A 23,684-nucleotide genomic window follows, 5' to 3' on the forward strand; every position below is an offset into this window, starting at 1 on the left:
AATACCTGCAGCAGTGCAATGAACACTCCTGTGATTCAATAAATTAATGAAATAAAAGACATGCACATTTTTAGAGACGTTGCCATCTTTCATTATCGTAATTACATGACATGATATACGTTTGAACAACACTTTTATGCTTCGCTTCACACAATTTATAATGAACATAAATCAAATTGAAATCAACAATAAACAATAATTTAAGCCAGTAAGGTCAATTAGGAGTAGGCGGGGATTGCTATTCCTGGCACTTCCTTTGCAACCCTTGGCCTCAGAGAGGGCAAAACATGTGTCACCTCTGAGGCCAAGGGTCGCAAAAGAAGTGCCAGGAGTAGCATGAAGCAAACTAGAGATTACAGCTGTGAACCCTGACTGCTCACAAATGATGTTACTGATTTCAACCAATAGCATAGTACATAATCAGCAGGTGGGAGCTACTGTACGTCATAAATAGTAAAACTTCATTCACATTTTTTAATCTATTCTCAATTGTAGTTTTGCTGCTTTTTGGAATTTGCGCGTTCCTATTGGAATCTGTATGCAAATGTGCACTTGGCACAGATTTCCCTGCAGCTCCCTTGGATTATCACAAGATTTCAGTGTTTGGAATCCGTTTACACTATATGCCGCTCTCTGTGGCAGGGGATAGCGGTTCTCCAAATGAAAAGCAAAGAGAATCAAGCTTTCATTAAAGACACAGAGGCTAGCATTATCCATACAACTTTTAATATGCCACTCTGCAGCACCTTTAAAGAACATTCAACATTAACAATCAAGACCTAGAACACCGTAGTCCATAAGAAACCCCAGTTTACAACACTCTTCCTCTTTAAATGCAGCATGTAACTTCCTCTTTACATCTCTTCTTCCCTTTTTTCATCCGCCTTCTCCTGACCTCTTTCCTTCTTCTCCACAAAGTCTCTATGGAGAATATCAAAGTGTGCCTTTGGTCAAATCCTAACTAGCACTTCTTTATTTAAGCTTTCTTAATTCCTTTCCCTAATATTTTACTCTAATTAAATCAATAACGTCACACTCCTCTGTACTCCTGGTTATTTCCTTATTCCATACCAGATATGTACTCCCTGTTATTTTTGTTCCTTGACCTTTCCATCTATATTTTTTTAAACATGCTAGGTCTAAGAGGTTGGGATAATGTTACCCTCTGTGTCTTTAATGAAATCGTGATTCTCTGCATTTCATTTGGAGAATCAGCATTTCATTTCAAGACCGGAGGCTTCCATCATGCATGTTGAAAGCCGTACAAGACCACATTTGACACATACTTTACTAACCAAAAATATTGCTTTGCAAATGTTCCTACATGTCAACAATCGGCCGATTTAGAATCTCTTTCAAATGCTAACTCGCCATCGCACCCATCAGAGAGTGTGGTTTACATTTATCAATATCAATTCCTGATTCCTTCATAATGTCTTTCACCCATCTTGCAATTGTTGCCAAACCCATCGCCTTGGTTAAAAATGAAATCAAAAATTGCTTCTCTCCATGAGCCCTGTGCTCTATTATCCTGTCCTCATATGCATGTAGACAATCCACTGTACACAATTTAGTCTTCTCTTGAAATCTAGGATAAAAGGCTGATTCTGACATGATTTTAGTCTGTTTACATATTTCAAAATGCACTCCTTCAGGACCATAAATCCAACTACTTACCTGCAACCTTTAACGTCAGAACACCTCCTGCGTGAAACCAGGCAAAAATGAGTTGCCAAATTCTCTGTTCCCTTTTTTCAACCCAAATACCTATTTAGTGGCCATTTCCAAAAAAGCCTCAAACCCATATTCACGTCCCAAAGCACATCGTAACGTGCCCAGGGAGGTCTTCACAACCTCATGCTATTTAAAATCCTACAAACCATCATGCTCCTACCAACTGATCTTCGATCTACCTTCACATGACTGCAGAAACCGCCGATCTGTAACAATTTAAAGTTCTATATCTTAAGCCTTTATCAAACTGTTCCACCAAAAAATGTATCACCTCTACAATAGGAGCCGCCACAGGGCCCAAATCCCTTTCCATGCACCAACATGCCTATATTCTCCAAATTCCTCCATACCTACTCCTTGTTCCTGGAGCCCATGATACCTCCAATAGCTCTGCAGCACTACTCAAGAGTCCCTGCAGACTTCTAGTACACCTGACACCTTACAAACATGAAGGTTCAACACTCCTTCCTGAAGCAAAGGATGCTCCTGACCATCTACATTTCTCAAAAGGAAACCATACTTGAGATTCCCAAAAAGGTGTTACTAAGACTATCTGACATTTCTCTTCCCTCACTTTCAATATTACTCTGTGCAAGATCACAAATGGAAGAAACGCATAAACTTGATTCCTTTTCCAGACCTGAAGGAATGCTCCTCGCCTCCCGACCCGTCCCGTCATCCAACTGTAATAAGTTGCTAACTGTCAGGCAAACCTGATTGAAAACAGATCCACTTCTAAAGCACCCCATAAGTTGATTATCTTGCAAAGAATTCTGCAATCCAACCGCCAGTCGCTGAAATCTCTCAAATGCCTATAATTCAAGTTTGCTGACATATTTATCTCTTCTGGCAAATGATCTGCTCTTACAGTTATGCTGTGCTCCGAGCAGCAATTCCAAAAAATCCTTTGCCTTCTCTGCCTACGAGATGTGCTCCCTCGTAACCTGTTGATATATGCCACCGCAGGCACATTGTCCATTTTCATCAATAATGTCTGTCCCTTCAAAACCTTTTTGAAACTATTCAAAGCATAAAACCCTGCTGTTAACTCTAGTCAATGTATATGCCTTCTCCTCTTTTCCTGTAACCATACTTCTTCTGTCTCTTGAGCTCCCAATCCAGCTCCCAAGCCTCTTAGGCTTGCAGCTGTTTCCAGCAAAAAACTTGGGACACATCCGAAAATGGCACAACCATTTTATGCTTTCATATTTTCCAACCACCATAACAACTCCTCTTTTACCTCTGAAATTAGACTTATTCTGTCTCCATACCAAAGACCTTTCCTCAGTGCCTCCCTTTTTAACCTTTGCAAAGTTCGATAATGAAGAGGTCCTGGAAAAATTGCCTGCATAGAAGAAGATTACAATCCTAACATTTGAGCCAGATCCCTTTTAGATAGAAACACACTTTTCAATACCAGTGTAATCTTCATCCTGAATAACTTCACCTTCCTTTCGGGAAGGTGAAGAATTAACATCCTGTTGTCCACAAAAAAAAAAAACTCCAATTCCTGGGTAGGTTCCAAAATGGACTTCTCTCTGATTACTATGAAACCCAAACCTTCCAAAATGCTCATTACCTGCGTCAAATAGCTCTTTAAGTCATCCATATCATGAGACATCATCAGAATGTTGTCCAAACACACAATGAGTCATACTCCTCTCTCCCGAATGTATGCCATCACTACCCTTGTGACTTTCGTAAAACAGCATGGTCCAGACGAAAGCCCAAAATGGGGGCATTGAAATTGGTATAATTTGTCTCTCCAATGGAATTGTAAAAATCTCTGACAATGGATTCCCTCCATTTTGGATGAGTGCCTGTACACCAAATACTTGTTTAGCTCCCTGAGATTAATCACTGGTTTCCATCCCTTGTCTTTCTTTTTGACCAAAAATGTAGTGCTAACAAAGCACTTTTCTTTTTCGTCCTTGCATACTACTGCTTCCTTGTGCAACATAGACTCTGTCTCTAAGTCCACTCATTTTCTTAATTCCTTGTTTACCGCCAACTCTCTTGGCTCCTTTTTCTGTATTGGTATACTTAGGAACTCTATTCCATAACCGTGTATTGTTTCTAGAATCCAGGGGTTCTGAGTAAATTTTTCCCACTCTCTTATGAACTCTCTCAAACAACCACTTACTTTTTTTTTGAAAGAACCAAAAGTAGTTTGATTTCCTGAACTTTTACCCCGGGCATGGAAAAACCTTCCTCTTCCTGATCTTTCCACAACTTGGGTAGAAGGTAGAAGAGGACGGAAATACTCTTTCTCTGCTTTGAGTGTAATACTGGGACCTCTGCGTACCCTGGCTAGCAGAGGGTCCCTTTCTACTAGCCCTTCCAAAAATATCACCCCCAATCACCTTCCTCATATTTGTCTGTGCTTTATCCAGGGCCGTGAATGTTGCTACAAATTTGCCTGCACTTTTTACAAGCCCTTTGTCAAAGAGTAAACCCTTTGCAGCAACTCTGGGCTCCTTCTGAGCCATTTCCCCCAACTTGAGGCTTATTTTCATCAGTGTGGAGTTTTTTCTTTCTGTCAGCAAACCTGCATTTACATTCTCCAACAACACCACAACTCCCTGGGTCCAACCCTTGAGCTGCACAACATCCAGCGGTGTGCCATTTATATGGGCCTCTTCCACTATATCCTTAATGCTAGCCATAGGACCCATCACATCTAGTACTTTATCTTAACAGATCTTAAGTGATCGTTCTAACCCTTTTCTTGGATCCCTACCCAGTCTGAATAGGACACTGATTAATTCTGGATCCAAATTGGGCGTATTGCACACTTTCTCCTCAATCACAGGCCTTGAGCACTCTGCTGCTAACACCCATCTCATCTTTCTGTCCAATGGTTTACGTATGCTCTCCTTAATAAACCTACCCACATGCTCCATGGGCCACCAGTCACCACTTCATGGGAATTCTTATGTCGAAGGTCGAAAACATCTCCCCACCTAGTGGATCCATTAACACCTCAGCTGAAGAGACTTCCTCATAAATTCATTGCCTAACTCTTCGTCTTGGAAGTCTAATATATACTCATCCCACTCTTTTTTATTTTCTGGTGTTGGGCTCCCATTTGCCCTACTGTTCTCATCATCTTTTGTGTCATGAAGGACACAGTTTCTTTGTGTGCCACAGAGGACACCAGATCTCCGTGTGCCGCGATGGACAACTCTATTCCTGATGGAATTCTGGCCATCTTTCCCTCTTTTTGACAAATAAATGTATTTCACATGTTTGATCTTATTTAACTTTTTCCCTCACTTTCCAACCAAATTATCATCCTCCTCAGACATGGAATACAACTCTTCCCTGATTCCCAATCCTTTCTTTTTTTATTACGCATGATGTTAGCCACAGATTTCTGCACTTTATTTTTCATCTCTTGCTGAATACCTTTACTGACAAACTCTTCTTCCATCAAACAACCAACATTCCCTACACTTCTACATTGATCTGGCTCTATATCTTAAATTCAGTTTGCTCCTGTTAATCATGAACACACCAATCTATATATGTCTACTGAAACTCCTTTAAATACTATCTAATCTGTATTAATGTCCTAGTAATACTACTCTGCCACAGTAAAAATATATAAAAAAGCAGACCAGAAGGCAGGGGAGGAGGATTAGCAATCGTCCCTAGGGAAGATTGGGGTTTCCAAGACACAGGGGCAAAGGACCTGTTGGGCTCAGAAGGCATGGGCTTTTGTATCCCTCTATGTCACCAACAATCAGTAGCCGGAGTGCTAGTCTACAGGCCAACGGGTCCTGCTGGCGCTTTTCTGAAGTCTCTGGACAAGCAATTGCTCCTTTAGCCCTTTAATATGCACATTTCATGATTTTAGGTGATTTTAACATACATTTAGACGAAATAGACAGCGCGGACGCTCTGACCTTCAGAACAATGGATATGCTTAACTTTGGCATGTACGTGGTGAAACCGAAACATCAAGGAGGACACACGCTAGATCAAGTTTGTTCCAATGTGCCAATTCAGAAGAATTATCAACAACCACTGTCCTGGTCCGCTCGATTTTTAATTAGATTTTCATCGCAACAACAAGTAATACAGGACCCTTTCCCGAACGTGCTGACCTGCAGTGGTAAAGCTTTTAATGGAGTTGATCTGCAGGAATTCTCAAAGGTGTTAAAGCAACATCTCACGGAATTATCCAGCATTCTGAATGACGATATCATTAAATATGATAGTTGGATTAGAAATGCTGTAGAAGATTTGAACCCCAGTTTTCCGGACCAGGCGACACAGTGGTTTCCAGCTGCCTGTATTATAGAGTAAAACATTGTAAGTCACTGGAGTGTAAATGTAGGAAGGATTATAATTCAGCAGACAAAGAGATCTTCCAGCTGGCTCAAAAGGCATACTATGCAGCTACAACCAAAGTGAAGCTGGCCTACTTTGAGGAGCGCATAGGAAAGGTAGGAAATAAATCTAAAGAGATCTTTTCTATTGCCAAGAGCTTTATGTCCCCAGCGGCTTACACTTATACTAAGGCAGCCTCAAAAGTCTGGTGTGAAATGTTAGCAAGCTTTTTCACCAACAAGATTGTTAGCATTCAAGCTACCCTAGTTACAGGATGGCTACCCGAGAGGGACGCCGAGATGCTATGGCTGGCTAAGAAGATTCCAACAGCTAGGACAAACATTTGTTTTGATTTAATTCTGTTGGACTGCACAATGAGCGCTCTTAAAGCCATCAAATCTGGCTCTCCCAATGATCCATGCCCTCCGAAATTGCTGGCATTGGCGCAGAGACTATCAATCCAGTGGTAAACAGGATTGTAAATACCTCAAAAAGTACAGTCTCAGTCTCTAATGATTGGAAGCAGGCAAAGATCCTTCAACTTATTAAAAAGTCACCAGCGGATCCAGCCATCCCGGCCAATTATAGACCGATTTCCTTGCTGTCAGCCCTTTCCAAATTATTGAAGAAGGTATACACCTGTTACAACGCATTTTTTACTCCGCACTACCATTACAACGCGACCATTACTCCGCATACCATTACAACGCATTGCGCTGGGGGGCGCTCTAGGATAGGTAATAAGTATAATTTACTATCCAACACCTTCCCTAGGGTCCACGGGGACTGGAGTTAGAATAGTAAATTATACTTACCACTATCCAGCGCCCCAAGGCGCTATGCGTTGTAACGGTATGCGGAGTAAAAGTCGCGTTGTAATGGTCTGCGGAGTAAAAGTATGCGTTGTAACGTCATACATCCTTGAAGAAGCAAGTAAATATGCAACTGCCAAACTTCCTGGAAGCTAATAAGCTGCTACATCCTAGCCAGTCAGGCTTTAGAGCCCGCTTCAGTACGGAAATTACACTGGTTAAGGTATCGAGATACATCAAAGGAACCCTAGATGGAGGGGAGCGGCCGCATTGGTCATGTTGGACCTGCCAGCCAGCCTTCGATACTGTGCCCCATATACTGCTGCTAGGCCGCCTCCAGAATATTGGAGTGACAGGACATGCTTTGGACAGGCTAACATCATTTGTAGCAGACTGAAGCCAGCAAGTTTGGATTCCACCCTGCACGACTACCCCAATTAAAGTAGACACATGGTGTTCCCCAAGGTTCAGCTCTAAGTCCAACACGTTTCAACTTTTACCCTACACCCTTAGCATTTCTCGCAGAAGAATTGGGAGCGAAGGTGTTATGCAGACCACACTCAATGACTTTTCTCCTGGAGTAAGGGATCCAAGACTAAAGCACTCAAATTAAATGTAAATTAAAATCTGCCTTACTGCAGTTTTCTGCTGGATAGCCAAAGCTCAACTTAAATGTAATGAAGATAAGGTAGAAATGTTCTTCTTTGGGACTTTCCCACCAGAATTTGTGCCAACTATTTGGCCAAATGATATTTCCCCGCCGGGCCCTCAAATGGACTCACTAAAAAATCTGGGAATAAACTTTGATAATAAACTATACTTTTGTCCTCATGTAAAAAAGCTTGTGGGTACATGCTTTGGAATTTTGCGTTCTCTTAGGAAATTTCTGCTCGAACTCTCCTTTTCTCCCAGGAAAACAGTAATTCCGGAATTAGTCACATCTAGACTTGATTATGGTAGTGCTCTTTATCTGGGCATACCTCAATATCTTATGGACAAATTGCAGCTGATCCAGAAGGCAGCGGTTTGCCTTCTGCTAAATAGGACAAAAGACAATACATTAGCCCACATTTGCAGGGACTTCACCGATCGCCCATTAGGGAGAGGGTTACATTCAAGGCTCTGACATTGGTACATTATGCTTTGTATCAGACATTCCCTGAATACCTTACAGCTAGATTTAGCTTCTTTAACCTAGACAGTTACACTCTACCAACAAGCTCCTAGTTGTGATCCCAAAGTACCAGCATCAAAGATCTGGAGGCAGATCACTAACATTTCTGGGTGCCTCAGCATGGAACTAGCACCCGATCGAGCTACGCTTGTTAGTACCTCATTACTGTTCAGGAAGAAACTGAAAACCTGTCACTTTGTGCAAGTCTAATGTCACCCACCCGACCTCTGTATGTCTGCGCCGGGACACTCCCGGGAGTAGCTGCACGCATTATAAATGGCCTATGATATCATAAATACCATTTCCTCCTGAGGCAAAACTATCGAAATGCTCCTTTTCCAGTTTTTTCTTAACTGCCACTGGCAGCAAGTTTCCAGTGCCTGATTCCGCAAGATCCACTTGCGCATTACATCATCAGCGCTCATATGAGCCCGAGAAGCTTCAGCTTAACTGCAAGCCGGAAGCGGAAGTCTGCCAGCAAGCGCAGCACGGTCGCGCCCCTAGGCCCGACAGGACCGGAACGCCTTATTCAAATACCCATTGAGGCCTACTCCCCCTACTGCATTCCAAACGGCCCAAAACCTTTTCCGCATATCCTATTTTTCTATTTAAACAAAAAACCATAATGGCAGCACTACTCTATAAAACATGATTTCCAAAGTTTCGATTCACTAACATTTTAACAAGTTTCTGTAAGTGAGAAGCACTTCTGAGTTTTACTTACACGTTCATATATTCAATAAAACAGTTAAATTCCAATTACATTATGAACATTCAAGCCTATCAGAGCTGCAATCACTTACTAACAGCACAATATTATATAATATAGCAGCCTTTAAAAGAGGACAAGTGTTCTAAGCTGGGCTTACTTATGGACTACGGTGTTCTAGGTCTAGATTGTTAATGTTGAATGAAAGGCTGCAGAGTGGCATATTACAAGTTGTATGCATAATGGTAGCCTCCGGTCTTCAAAGGAAATCCCACACAGTGGAAATTGATTCTCGTGTGCTACGTGGTCCCCTTGTCTTGTAAAAGCAAGAACAGGTCTTTCAAACTCAGTGGATTTTATGGTCAGCCTGGCCTTAACTATAGGAAAGAAGCATATTGCTCCTCTTTAGAAGTGTATAGAATAATATAGAATCATATATACCTATAAGGGATAAGGTACCCCCTACCATACAATATAAGGATAATGCAAGTTAAATATGAGTTCAATTATCTTATAAAGGCTCTCGTATGCTGCCTTGTGCCTTTTTATGTCATAGAACTCCTTGTTAACTTGAAGTATCCTAAAAATGTATGGTAGGGTATACTGTAGTCCATATATATCACATCAGATTCTGCAAACCATGTATGAAAAAACTTTCTCTTATTTCTATACAATCCATGACTTGTAAGGTACCCATTCACTTATTATAAAGACATTACATCATAGCTCTTGCTAAGTGCCCATATCTGTGTGATGGTGTTAGTGGACAATGCACATTGCAATTTACTTTTTTGGCAAATTTTATAAGGTATCCCGACACAACTTTTAAAGCTGATATTCCAACGGTTCAAATTCATGCAATGCAGACCTGCTCTTCTTTTGTTACAACAATTGCACTCTCTTGAAATTTGCTCAGCTGTGTCCAAATTTTTGTGAAAGGCTAATATGAGTGAGTTATTGATTGAAAAGACATTTTGCATGTTTAGATATTTCTCTGTACTTTATACTTTTGTGTTTTTTTTTGTTGGAAACCAAATAAAGCATATTGATTTATTGGTTGACAACATAACTCAACAGTAATAAATTATTACAGTTGAATTCTGACATCACATTGCCTGCTGCCAGCAGCCAAGGAGAAAGGCAGGTCAGGTCACAGAACATAGTTAAAGCAGGTGTATAAAAAACATGAAATGTTGATATTCATTCTTCAAACTTTGTTTTCTAGCATATAGTAACAAACAAAATAGAGATATTTATGGCAAGATGTTTATTTTCTGCGCTACTTAGGTAATTATAGGAAAGTTGGAATCGTTATGAATATTTCTACACATCCCCAGCTTCTGCAGCTTTTTTTCTTAAAAAAGCTGACTTGTATTGAACAAATTCTTGTGGAAAACATATTGGTGTGACCCTGTATTACTGCATAAAAAAGTACCCCATTGCAGTACGTGGTAAGGATATTGAAAGTCACCTCAGAGTTTCATCACCTCATTAATCATGGAACATGGAACATGACTTGCAATATCTTTATGGCATTTCCTTTTTGATTTTCTGGCATATGCTTGCAATATTATGTATTTTTTTTGTAATGGACTGCTTAATACAAGAATATGGTCATCACAATTTAGAGGTGGCATGTTTTTCCTTTTGTTTTTGTTTCATATGCTAGCAATACTGAATATTGAACCAACAGACATGCGGCCAAAGTCCTGCTTCTATTGGGTTTGCCACTGCTTGTTTCACAGAGGTAGCAACATATTTAATTTCTGCGTTCTTGGAATTATGCCCAAACATAAACATTCTTTGAACTGGGAGTTTTAAAATGATCATGGGAAACTTGTCGAGTCATGGGACATTTGGGCCACTAGAGTGCAGTCGAGAGCGGTAGACGAGAGTATCGAGATTGTAGCCGTTACTCTGGGCCAGCGGGTCAGCGGGTCAGCGTGCTGCGGAGAGGAGTGAGGCGGTTTCGAGGCACTTTGCGAGGCACTTTGCGACTCCGTACTCCGGGGCCCCTGTGGGGGTCCGTGGCAGCGACAGCAGCCGGCTGTGTTTTGGGTTGAGACTGACGAGTCAGCTGCCATCTGCATTTTGCTGGTGAACGGAGGTGAGCTGAGGGCAGTTGTGCGAACCACGCGGTCTCGGAGCTGACCCAGCAGACCGTGCTGCACCGCGCTGCACTCCTGTGGCTTCACGCATTGTGCCGAGTGAGAAGGCAGGTGAGCACGGTTCCAGTGAGCCCCGGTGAGCAGGCTGCGTGCGGTGAGCCGAGAGAGAGAGCTAAGTGTGTAATCAGACTACGCTTTACGCCTTTGTTTGCTGGCTGGCCAGTTCTGTCCTCAATGCTTCCCTCTCCTCTATGCGGGGTTTGCAGTTTTTTCCCTGTTTCCCCCGAGCCACAGCATTGCAGAGTGCCACGGAGCCTCAGTGAAGTGCAGTGCACTAGTTTCTGGCGCTGCCATCAAAGTGCTGCTATCAGAGCCCCACGAATTTTCAAGCATCAGTGGAGGTGTTTAAGTTTGTGCCTCATCTCTCATTCCTCGCACCTCCATTGCATCTCACACGTATCTGCCACGTATCTGCCACACCTCTCCTTGCTCTGCTGTGCCAAAGGGGGTCAGAAGGGGCCGGAGCCGGTGCCCCTGGCCGTGGAGGCAGGATAATAATCGGAGTCCTGTGTAGTCCTGCGGATTGTGTAAAGAGTTCTGTGGCAAGGCAAGGCGAATCAGAGAATAAGGTACAGGGAGGTGTATTGCTCAACTGTTTATTTACTGACCAAAGATAAAGACAAAGAAAGACATACTTAAGTCACACCATGAGGTCTGGTAAAGTGAGAAAACTACCAGGGGATAAGACATCAGCCTCACGAGGTTCTCTCAAACGGAAAAGACTGGAGAAACTGAATGCTAATAAGGCAAACAGTCCAAAACGGAATCCACTCATCTCACCAATTGCAACTCTCTTTGAGAAGTCAATTCAAAATAAAAACTCTTCATGTTTAAGATTTCAGTTTCTGAAAGACCCGGGAGATGTATTATTTTCCTCAACGGAGGGAGTCTTGGGCCTATCATCTCAAATTGCTCCTTTAACAACAAGGACTTCCCCGGCGGAGCACATGGCGGCTATGCCATACAATGCTTTTTCATCATTACCAATGATAACTGCCCCTGGGAGGCTTAGTATTCAATCAAGTGACACTTGTGATACTTGTGGGCCCAGCAAACATATTGAACAGTCGGAGGCTTTTGATAACACAGAAAAATCAACAGGTCTTCGGGGGAAATATAGTGAAGGTACAACAGTAGCACTAGTACACACTACCCCAGTGGTTAAACCAATGACATCTTCAATAAAACTCTAGCCCCCAAAAATGCAAACAACCACCAATCTAAGTCCAGCTTTCATAGAATCTACAGTTACTCTGAAAGACAAAGGCACGGTCCTGAAGGAATTAGCGCCAGATGTGTTAGCCTGCCACAGCCCCAATACAAGCCTATCGATAGAGAGAGGTGAACATATGGTTGAGTCTGTTGAGTTTTTCCCAGGCAATAGGGAGTTAGTGGGGTTAGGAGCAATTGAGATTAACATTAAGAGTGACAAGGAGAACAGACGCCTGGATAGTGAGCGCCTCATAGACCACTCATTGAGGCCAACGGGTCTCAGGGCGGTCCAACTACCAGTAGTGAATACAAACTATAATGATCCGTTAAAGGAGGAACCCATGACTAAAACACAAATGGACATGGCGTTTGTGAACCTGGTTTCCCCACTTTTAAAAGCCTTGCAAACGTCCACTAAAACTTCGATAATGCAATCTGACAAGTTGGACATTCAAATCGACTTAATGAACATTATGGCGTCTAATATTGCTGGGATAAACACAAAGTTGGACAATCTGAACAGCCTAATAATTAGAGCTCAAGCACATACTTATCAGTTACAATCCCCTTGCTCCTGTGGCCCTGTCCTGGATAAACTGAACTCTCTTCCTATCATTCTTGAACAGATTCTAAAATTAAATCAAAGACAGATCAACGCAGATCAGAAGTTGGACGGTTTGATCAGTCCTAATTCCGAAGTAATTGTACAGCACGACGAAACAACCCTAACTGCGTTAAGAACAAATGAGGCAATTACGCTCAAGGTCAATGTCAATACTGGTGAAGGAACCAACACAACTGCTGAGAAAGACTCCAGTAATAATGAGTCCGCAAAACGAATGTTAACCAAGAGACAAAGGAAAAAAGAACAGGAAAGCCCGAAACAAGAAAAGTGAGGTACTTTCAAAAATGGGTAATGGCTTATATCCCATTTTTTCTGTCCTGGAACAAGGAACATCAAAAAATACTGACAACCGCGGCTGCCATCCAGTCACATCAGCAAGTTATGACACATCTAAAGTTGGTAAAACATTGTCTACAACAGCCTCAAAAAGCCTTCAGCAAACAGGGACAGCAAATAAATCCTTACACATTATCAAAACACTGCAAACTGAGATGGGCTGCACTAATCTTCTGATCATTTCAAATCCAGACAATAAGTGTAAGAATACAGGCGATCTGAGCATGGAGCCAGCAGTAAAAGTCAAGACCAAGCCTATTGAAGACAGTGATCAAAGTGGGGAAACGGATGACAAGGAGGGGCGACTGCAATCTAGTATCTGTACAGTGAAGTTAATACCACCTAAACCACAGGTAATTGATCAATCGGCAGATAAAAATACTGCCTCAGATTGTTTAATCAGCCTTGCCCAAATGTCAGTGTATAGTCCAAAGGTTATACCAAACTCCTCGACACAAACAATAACAGATCTGGCTAATCCAACCAGAAAGGATTTACAATATCGTGAGCACCAAAGATTGAACATGGAGCTAAACTCCCCGACGCAGAAAAGTTAAAAATTTTGTGTAAGGAACTCAGAAGTCGCTCAAGTAAAGACGGAACCTGGCATTCCGAAACCGCCAATCAACCAAGAACTTGGAATAGAATTGCATAAAATAATATGGGCACCAGAGTATAAGACACAGGGGGCCCATGACATACTGAATAGGTCCAACATTCTGAAGTTTCTAGCTGAATTTGAAGACCTAAAAGATATCAAAACAACGGATCTTGAGCAGGTCCAATTTCTTAAAGGCCATAATGATACATCAACAGATCAGTCCCTGACAATCTGGAAATCAACAGAAACAGCAGAAGCAATTATGGGAAAAGCGGACATTTTCCAATCTTGGGGCATTCAAATATCCTACCAAATTTCCCCACGCTACCCCCCTCCATTGAAGAGGTCGGGCGGAGCTCAACTTATTAGGAAAATTGATGATGCATATAAAAACCAACAAAAATCTGTATACTCAATGTTATTCAACGCAAAGGGTAGAAGTGAACCTTTACAAACATGTGATCAAATAGTACGGCATAACGGGGAGTCACAAAACACCATGGATAACTGGAAATGGCTCCCTGGAATGTTAAATGCAAAACGGAAGGTCTGACCGTGTAAAGGTAAACTGAAACAAGATACAAACAAGGTCATACACGTGTTATCTTGGAACATTGCTGGTGCAAAAAGACTATTAGAAGGAGGCCTACCATTTGAAGAATGGCGCGGTTGTGACATAATTGCGCTACAGGAAACTTGGCTACAAGAAGAAATTGCACTAGTGGGGTTTATACACCATAACGTAGTTGCTGAAAAATGTAAGAGCCATGGACGTGCCATGGGTGGCCTTGCAGTATATGTGTCCTCATCTTTAAAAATTAATTCAGTTCAACTACAATCACCAGATCCTAGTATTCAGCTAATTAAACTATCAGATCAACACACAAAGAATTCTAAGCCAACAATCTTGGTTAATTACTACACGCAACCCAAAATTAAGGAGAAAAAGTTAAAGAATGCGATATTGTGCAACGTCATTACTGACCTTCGATCCTCAGACCCACTATCCAATATAATATTCACTGGTGACTTTAATTCCAACCTGATCCTAACACCTGAAGAGGACGATAAATTATCAGCTGATAACATCCATTGGGGTGTTCCCCAACAGATGCAAGGTGGTCTTGGAATACGGAAGGATCGACTAGCAATCGAACTAGTGACTGAACTGGAGTTTCTTGGGTTGCGTGCATTAAAAGGGAGGTTTCCTGAAGATCAGCCCTCCAGTAAAACGTATTATGGTCCACACTCTCAATCCACCTTGGACTTTACAATGGTCAGTCTTTCAATAATCCCCTTGGTGATCAGCTTTCAAATTGAGTTTACCCTGTTGAGTGACCATGCAATGCAACACACTATAATCAACCTCAATAAGGAAAGATTGCAACCGTCATACATGTTAGAAGGTCAGCTAAGTTCTGTTAACCTGAAACGCATAAATTGGTCCAACACCAATGATCACAAGTGGTTCACTATAATGAAGGATACATTGAGTGAGATTGGGAATGCATCAACGGATGCGATTCAAGTATGGTCCCATTTTCTGTTAAAACTAAAACAAAGAATGAAGTTGCCAGTTATGAAATCCAGTATAGATGGACCACAGCAAAAACATCCGAAAGAGCTACAAGACCTGCGTAGACAACTTCAAAAAAATCAAAGGAAGATAAAGTTGTCTGACCGTGGTACCAGTCAATGGGCCAGTTTCCGTATACAAAGAAAAGAATATAAAAATAAGGTTTGGGAACATAAAAGGTCAACTAACGAGAGTTTTTGGTCCAAATTAATCTTCAGTTCAAAACTCCAGAATACCAATATATTTTGGCAAACCATAAACCAGTTAACAAGACCCTGTAACTCCCTCATATCAAATGTGCAGGAATCGGAGTGGGCATCGTTTCTTGCAATTAAATTTACAGATATCTCGACAAAAATTCAGAGTAACGCTCTTGGTCTAAACAGTCAAAACAAAATGTGCCCCGCAGAAGAACAAGGGGAACAACCTATGACTAGTGAACCCTGTAACGTATCCAGCACTGTTCCTCAGAATAAACAATATACGGCGGAAGAGATCACTAAACTGATCAAAAAAGCTAAACCCAATGGGGCGCCAGGCCCGAACGGCATCCCGCAAGCAGCTTACAAACACGCTCCAGAATTTTGGGGACCCTGTCTGGCGCAACTGTTTTTGGACGAGCAAAACTGGAACAGAGTACCCGAAAGCTGCCAAGGATCCATATTTACGCCAATCTACAAAGGTGGTGAAAGATCAAATCCAAATAACTATCGCCTAATAGCATTGCAGGACGTTGAGGCAAAATATTTTGCAACCCTTCTCTTAAATTATTTGGTCACTTGGTCAAGTGAAAAAGAGCTGATACCCATCAATCAGACAGGGTTCAGGAAGGGGATAGGTACAATAGCAAATATCCTATCCATCACTATGATCGCGGAGAAGTGTATTACCAGCAAACGGGACCTTAACCTGTGTTTTATTGATCTTCAGGCTGCATTTGACAGTGTGGACCGTAACTTATTGTGGTCGAAATTGAGAGCATGGGCAATACCGGAGAACATTTTAAGGGGTTTGCTGTTATTTTATTCTAGTACTTGGTCGCAAGTAAAAATAGGGGATGGCACACGGTTGTCGAGAAAAGTCTTTACATCAATTGGACTCAAACAGGGGTGTGTTCTTGCCCCTCATATATTTAATCTTTTCATCTCTGATCTTACTGGGAAACTGAACAATTGTAATGCTCACCCACCTAAATTAGGAGACCTACAGCTGACCCACTTGGTTTACGCCGATGATATAGTACTCATGAGCCTAACGAAAGTTGGTTTAACCAGATTAGTTACTGAACTCTCTACATTTCTTTTGGCAAATAAGTTGGTTTTAAATGTTTCAAAAACCAAATCCATGTTGATAACCAATCGCCGTGGATCTAACTGCAACATCTGGCTAAAAGGAAAACCATTAGAGAGAGTCTCAGCATACAAGTATTGGGGTTTCTATCTGGATGATAAGCTTAATTTTAAAGAACAGAAGAAATATCTGACGCAAAGAGCGGGTGCCCTGATATTCGGACTAAGTACATTGACAAAAAAACTTGAAGGTCCATCACTTAAACCTTTAATAATTGTAATGGCCAACAAAGTTCTTCCAACACTGTCCTATGCAAGTGAGGCATTGCATGGAAAGGATATGGACCTACTTAACAGTTTAACAACAATAATCTACAAGAAGGTCTTACGATTACCCAGGATGGCGTCGCCAGCTCAAATGCGACTAGAATTTGGCATAAAAAATTAAACTGTGGGCAGATTATACTCATATATCAAAGTATGGTATCAGATCAAGCAAAAAACAACTAATAATAACCTTAATACACACCTATGGCAAGAGCTTGAATCCCCCCAAAAAATCCAATGCGAATCAATTCCTCACACACGCTTTGGAGGTGACTTGTTCAAAAACCCCATGGGACAAAAATCTGTCATTTGCAGCACTAAAATAAGCATTAAATAAAGCGGCCAAATTCCATTCATTGGTATTGGACAAAGAGATTTTTTCCCATCGCTCGCACTCCTGGGCTGTGATAAACGGCTATAAAACACTAACCCCAGCAGTGTATCTGGAAACAACATATTCCATTTTTATTAAAAGAAAGCTGATGTTACTGCGATTTGGCAAATTCCCGACCTTGGCAGAGGAACCAGCTTGGAATCAGCACGTAGCTGTAAAATGTCGATTGTGTGGTAACCTCAAAGAAGATTTAATACACATAATCTGCCACTGTAGGATGTTGTCTAAGGAACGTTCATACCTTTTAAAGCAAAGTTTTCGGATCAAGAAGCTACGAACATGTAGATCTGCTATAATTGGAAGCCTGGATATAACTGCCCCTCAAATGCATTGCAAGCTGGTGAAGTTCTTGCAAGCATTTGAGAAATATCTTAAACAACACGAAGACCCCAACTGTTAATAATCTGGAAAAATCATTAATTCCTGTTCTTATAAAATGTTTTTTAATCCTTTTTAAATGATAAGTTATAAACTTTTATAATGTGTGTGCGAAATACATCAAATTGTTATGGTTTTAATTAACTAAACAATAAAGTTTAAATTCAAAATTCAAAGAGTCATGGGACATTTGATTTTCTGGAGCGATTTACATTTGCTTCAGGTCCAGGTATAGTATCAGAAGGAACTGCTCTCAGGACAGGAATATAGGGCGCGTCTGTTTACGGAGACTTTGTACCCAATTTACACTCTATCATACAGCTTTCCAAACTTTTCATGTTGGTGACACACCTTTTTTGGCAATCTTCTTTTAGGGACACGGTAACGCGAGCGCGCGCAGCGTGCGCATCCTAACCACCTAAGGGGCGTTCGTTTTTTTTTTTTTTAAATAGTGGGCAAATTGTGCATTTCTAAGCAATTTTGAGAAAGCAGGATACAGTATCAGAACATAAATGGTTGAGGTGGTGTACACACATTCAAATGTGTCAATTTGTACAAAAGAAATATAAAGTATATGAATAACAAACATAGAGGACCTTGAAGGTGGTTGTGTCTGTGCAGACAGGCCTGTACATGCACTACAGGCAGGGTGGGGCGCCCAGAAGCCCGACTTTGCGATATCCTGCCACATTGTGAGTACATCCACTGACAGCGGTGTCACTTAAATTATGGACAACAATCTGAAACCTTGGCAGCTATGTGGCGCTAATCTGGGAAGTGTACAACTACACCTCCGAGAGTGGCGCCATACTAGTTTACTAACTAACACCTCTGTCACTTTATTATAGCAGGCACAGCGTGGGCATAAACAGAAAGAGAGAAGAGGGAAAAAGAGGGGATGGGAAAGATCAGAGAGAGAGCGAGAGGGAGAAGCGAAAGAGGAAAAAAGGAGAGACAGAAAATGGATGGATGGAAACAGGGCTGTTTGGAACATATTTACCAGTGCTCTTTTTGGTTCTCAGTCTGGCCTGCTAACTAAAAGTGCATGCTAGGGTACAGATTATATATGGTTATAGATAGGGTTCAACTTAAGACTGCGGACCCTGTGGTTCACTGGTTCAGGACCCCTGCCCCAGTGTGGTCCGCTCAGTCAGCCCTTCACATTTATATGTATAATAGCATACATGCCAACATTTTAGGACAGAGACGTGGGAGACTTAGAATAAAAAAAATCGGGAGAGTGAAAATTCCCCGTTGACTTCTATTGTTAAAAATGCAATTTCAGGCGGGAGACAGCTAAAATAAAACCATTCTTGGCTTAAAAAAAAATAGCATCGGTGGCATAACAAAGGCCCCCGCAGCCTTCTACAGTGCACGGTTCCGTGGCCTGATATCTTCTGGTGGAGTGTGGAGGGGGACCCTCCATGTACTTTGCAGGAGGGCCTCTTCAAATTTAGTTACGCCTCTGGAGAGCATGATATCTAAATAGTTTCTCACTTGTGCATGACATAATGAACATACTCTACTGATGTGACAGGGGGTATGGACCTTATCCTGCTACTTCAGGCGTTCTCAGTACCTATTATATTTCAGTTTTTCTTGATTAGCCCTGTATCATACTCCACATCGACACATATTATACTCATGTCACCGAAATTAAAGGATCAATAGATGTAGAAAATCAGACATTTTACATCTGAAATTATGGATCAGGAATTATGAGGGTAGCAGACATGACAGGAAGTGAAAGACTTGCTGTCAACTCTCTAACATCGCAGAAGGGACTCCAGCAGCCTATTTTCACACTGGGCAGGTGGTTCTACATAAAAAGAAAAAAAAGGAGAAATAAACATATTTCTCCTGGTTACATCTCCCCTGGGAGGTGCAGCATTTTGACAAATTCCCAGGTCTACCACTAAAGGTAAATCTGGAAATGCACCAAAATCCATGGGTGGATGCACAGGAACACCCATGCATCCACCCATGAAATACCTCCCTAGGGCAGGGTAACGCAAAGCAGCGACCTGCGCTGCCTTGGGTTACTCCACATTTCCAAAGTCACGCAGGGCCCCCATGCAAGTTGGCCTTGTGTTGTTTGGTAAATGTCATTTTAGGTATTTAGGTATTGCGTCGCCCTTGTGCTACCTTGCGTGACGCAAGGGCGATGCAAAACCATCATGACTATGGGTTGAAGTTTTTTTACATGGGACTTTGCATTCTAGAATATTTTGTTTCTATCGTTCTATTAGCGCTCTGAGGCTGCAAAGTTATGATCTGTAGCACTTTACAAAAGCCTCAATGTAAATGCATTGCAGTGGCAAGGGTTTGAAAATACCAGCTTGCAAAGTGCTCTTGGTAACTAAACCAGATTTGCCTGGAAGATGCCACAAATGACATTGGCCAATTAGTAGCTAAATACCCCTGGGGACTGGGGGGCATTTTGAATTAAAAGCTGAAATGCCTCTATTGTTATTTAAACACCACTGGACTTTCAAAGCATGTCCCCCCACCCCCAGCACCGCCTGTCCTGCTGTCCTTTGTGGAGCTATCACTGCACACAAGGGGGGGCTGCTTTGATGGTCGTATGCCCCGCTTCACACACTGAATCTTGCCCCCCGCTGAGGCCCGGTGTTCGGTGCCTTCCTGAACCACAAGCTGCCCAAATGGCCCTTGTAATGACTGCCTCGGGCCAGCAGCGATCACTCCATGAACTTTGTCAGTTGTTTAGACAACAGAATGAGAAGAGGGAAACAGAGACGATGGGAGAGAGCGAGCGGGTGAAGCGAAAGAGAAGTAGAGATGGATGCCAACAATATTTTAACAATTTTCGAAATTTCCCTTACCGAGCGCCTGGGATGGGGTGCAGAGGCAGTTTCTCGTCACTGCGTCGCAAAATGAACAAGGCAGCACGCTCTCCTTTCACTTCTCCTTCCTCCTCCGGGTACTCAGCTGCACTGCATCACTGAATCCATTCGGCCCAAGAGAGCATTCACGCGACACACCCACAAATGTGTCGCGACGCACAGTTTGGAAAGCACTGAGTCTATCAAATGCCAATACCTAAGGGAAATATTTGTTTTGATACTTCGTGTAAAGCACAAATATAATTCAAATTCTAAGTCTGAAACAATGTCGCAATGTGTTCACTGTATTCTCAATTCCAGCCTCAGTAAGATTCTTCACTTTTCACCTTAGATGCTGGACTTTCCTCCTACAACAACCTGGTCTTCTTATTCAGCTGGAGGTTTGCACACATTGATTTTTGTTAACTTTGAGGACCCTTGGACTAGTTTCTTGATGACCACCACAGGGTTTAAATGACTTACATTTTTCTATTACACTACATCGGATTACATTAAATTTGTTTTCTATTTCAAGAGCCCACCATTTGCTTTTGAATTCACAAATTCCATCTTTCTTCCTTTTTCCAGCTCTGCACCCTCAAAAAATGCTTTCAAATAAATTCTGGGGTTTCCAGTCTGCCCAAGCACAGGATAAAGGCTCCCACAATATGATCTACATAAGGCTGCCACAGAACAGCAGACCGCGTCCTGTTCTGAAGTTTGCTGATGCCTTGTATTCAGAGTTGTGTTCTGCAGAGGTATCAAATGACAGATGTAAGCAAAGCTGGACAAGGCAATGCATTTTGTCCACACCACAGAGAACAGTGAGTGAAACTCAGAGACTAAATATGTGCAGTTGTATGTCATTGCATCGCATGCATTTACCACGCATCCTTTACCACATAACGCTTTTACAAGGCATTACCTTTACCACCAAGTCTTTACCACAGATATGCCTTTACCATGCATGCGTTTACAACAAAAATGTAAGTATATATCGGGTAAGGGAAACAACTTTAAATATATAGATAGGAGGCAACAAGGAACATGTACTGATGAAATTGGAACCAAAATACATAATTCGACTGAACAGCAAACACCATGGCGGCCTCAACCAGGATGAGGAACGTTATGTACACATTGGTTAGTTTCCATTCACTTCTTAGTGCCAACTTGATATGGTTTCCTTTTACTCTTAAGGTTCGGAGACTGTTTGGGTCATACATCGCCCATGCAGTCTTTTGCAAAGTGTTGTCCTTTGGCTTTTTCTTTAGATTTTTCTTCTTTAGATTGATTTTTAGCTTAATTTGGGATTATACTATATTCATAGAGAATATTCATGTTGCCTTTAGGTAGGTTTTCATTGATTCATTTCCCTATAGGATCAACCTCCTTAAAAGGGCCTCTCGGGTAAAAGATATACATTATGTATGGTTAGTTCTGAGATCCAGATAGTTTACACAAACAGTATTTTGTCCTGTTTTCTTCTCTTCCTTTCTTTCTTTCATTTACTGGACTGTAACCAACACAAGGGTATCTCTAACATGTTCTTTCTTTTACATGCACACCTTTTTGTTTGTGGAACTGCAACTTGTGGAGTAATAAGCCACTCGGAAGAAATATTATTGATTGTTGTCTGATTGTATCAACCTGTATGCTTTGATTGATTTATGTTGTTTATTTATTGTTTTACGTATTAGCTATCCGTGGTTCTGAAATGATATGTTTCTTTTGTGCCACTAGGCCGGACAAGGCTGTTTATAGCAAATTTGAAATTACATGAATGCCTTGAATGGGGATTTTATTTACTGTCTACCTGTGGGTATGCCATGACATGGTTCTTGTATGCCACCGCGTGGGACGACGCTGTCTGTACAAGGCATTCCTATGTATGAGCTACTACAGGACACACATTGATGTTTAAATGTGTATGAACCATGGGAACTTATGTACTGTAAATATTAATTTACTAGCTTGTTTTATTTTATTTGCCACTCTTGTGAATGTATAGTTCTTTAACACTTCAAATTTATTAGTGTATTGGCAACTGCAATATGATATTATCAGTAATGTGAAGTCATGTTGCAAGGTTCTTTCAGTCTTTTTACTGTGTTTGCGCATGTTTGTAATTTGCTTTTATAAGGAAATGGGGCACTTTAAACTGTACTGGTGGCTTTGGCAAAGACTTGCAGGACAAAACGGGTCAGCAGATTGAATAAAGTTGTGGGGACTATCACTTTGGAGTGTGGGCCTTTACTTGTGCTTTTTAAAGTATCGATCAGAATCTGTCCGCCTCACCCCTTTCAATTCACACAAAGTTCATCTACATTGTAGAGTACCCCAGGGATCTTCCCTCTCTCCACACCTCTTTAATCTGAATATATGCCCCGTAGTCTACACCCCGTCAAAGTCTATATTTACACAGATGATATGAAGCAACTCTTTAATAATGACAACTCCCCTGAATCAAAGGAGGTTTTCTAAAACACAATGCTGTTCATCGGTGACTGGATGAACAGCAACCATCTAAAATTAAACTCAGATAAAACAGAGATTGTCGTTGATAGAAGCAAGCTTGACTTTTGGAATGCACCATTCTGGCCTCCTGTGATGAGTGCCCCTCCCTCTCTCAGAAAATCTTGGGGTCCTGTTAGACCTACGAGCCTTAGGGTGGTTGTCCCCCAAACCTTTGCCTGTCTTCCTCCACTTTACTGACCTAATTTTGCTGCCTTTGAGTCTCTGAGCACTTTATCACTGCTAACCAGTGCTGAAGTGCCGGTGCTGCAAAAGTGCATGTGCTCTCGCCTGTAAAACATGGTATAGTTGGTTTACACCTGTTTGATATATTTCATTTACTTTTAAGTCCCATGTAAAGTGATATACCATTTACCCAGTGCCTTCAAATTAAATGCTACTAGTGAATGAATGAATAAATGAATGAAAAAATGTGTAAAGCGCCAGAATCACCCCCTAAGTGGTATCTCCGTGCTAAAGGTGCAGATAACCGAGTCCAGGAAAATCAATTACTGAATAGTCCTGTTTTCAGTAGTTTACTGAAAAGGAGGAAACCCAAGCACTTTCGTAGGTGGAAAGGTATTAGATTCCAATAACATGGAGCACGGTAGGAAAAACCTTTCCCCCCATGTTGTATTTCCTAAAGCGGGGGGCTAA

Source organism: Lissotriton helveticus, chromosome 6, assembly GCF_964261635.1.
Source record: "Lissotriton helveticus chromosome 6, aLisHel1.1, whole genome shotgun sequence".
Lineage (NCBI taxonomy): Eukaryota > Metazoa > Chordata > Amphibia > Caudata > Salamandridae > Lissotriton > Lissotriton helveticus.